Here is a 1,035-nt window from a genome sequence, read left to right as displayed (position 1 = left end):
CCACGCCCCCCGGGGCTGCAGGGCTTGGAGGGAGGAACCCCGCCTCCCCACCCCCTGTGCAGAGCTGCAGGGTAACACACAGACACACACACAGACACAGACACACACACACACGCTTGTACCGCACGCGGGTGCTGCAGGGGTTAATGACCCCCCACCATGTGCTGGTTCGGCCTCCATAGGTAAAGGAGACACACCACACCCCCCAAATAAAAGTTGCTGCAAGTGTTTTTCAGGGTGCTTTACTCCCAAAGCTGTCTCCCAGCCTGCTGCCTTCCCCAGTGGGGTACCTGACCCTGCTCCCACAGGGTGATGGGAACATAGCAGCCTCCTGCCCTGGCATTTTAGGGTGAGTGAAGGACCCCAACTCTCCTGTGAGAGCTGTACTGGTCGTCTGCATTTAACCCCACTTTCTTTACCCAGAGTCTGGGCCAGTTCACCCCCTTCTTGGCATTACATGGGTTAAATCTCACCTCACTCAGGCCCTGCTCAGCCCTCACACCACTGCGGGCTCCTCCCGAGGCACAAGGCACCAGCGATGCCACCCAACTGCTCCTTAGCACCAGCCACAACAGCATGACAGTGGAATGTATTTGCAGGCAGATACCCCAAAAGTGAGTTTCCCCAGTCACCACCCCATGTCTGCACAGCGCCCTGCACGAGTGCTGCCCCACGGCAGACCCTGCTCTGTGCTACACGTTAAGCTCTCTGGTATCACCAGTGGCACAGACCCTGCCGCTGTGGCCACACTGCTGCCCAGGACTGCTCTGCCCTGTGTGACAAACCCCTGGACACTCACAGAAGCCCTTTGGGGGTTTTGGCTCAGGCCCACAGAGCAGGCAGGCTCACTCCCAGTCTGTGATAGCATTTTCTCTGCAGCAATCATAGAATCATAGAATCATAGAATCATTGAGGTTGGAAAAGACCTCTAAGATCATCGAGTCCAACCATCGACCCAACATCACCACCCGCTAAACCATGTCCCTAAGCGCCTCATCTACGCGTCTTTTAAATACCCCCAGGGATGGGGACTCA

The sequence above is a fragment of the Aptenodytes forsteri genome, unplaced genomic scaffold, assembly GCF_000699145.1.
Source record: "Aptenodytes forsteri isolate BGI_AS27 unplaced genomic scaffold, ASM69914v1 Scaffold325, whole genome shotgun sequence".
NCBI classification, from domain to species: domain Eukaryota; kingdom Metazoa; phylum Chordata; class Aves; order Sphenisciformes; family Spheniscidae; genus Aptenodytes; species Aptenodytes forsteri.
The sequence above is the reverse complement of the archived record's forward strand: the minus strand, read 5'-3'. Positions refer to the sequence as shown.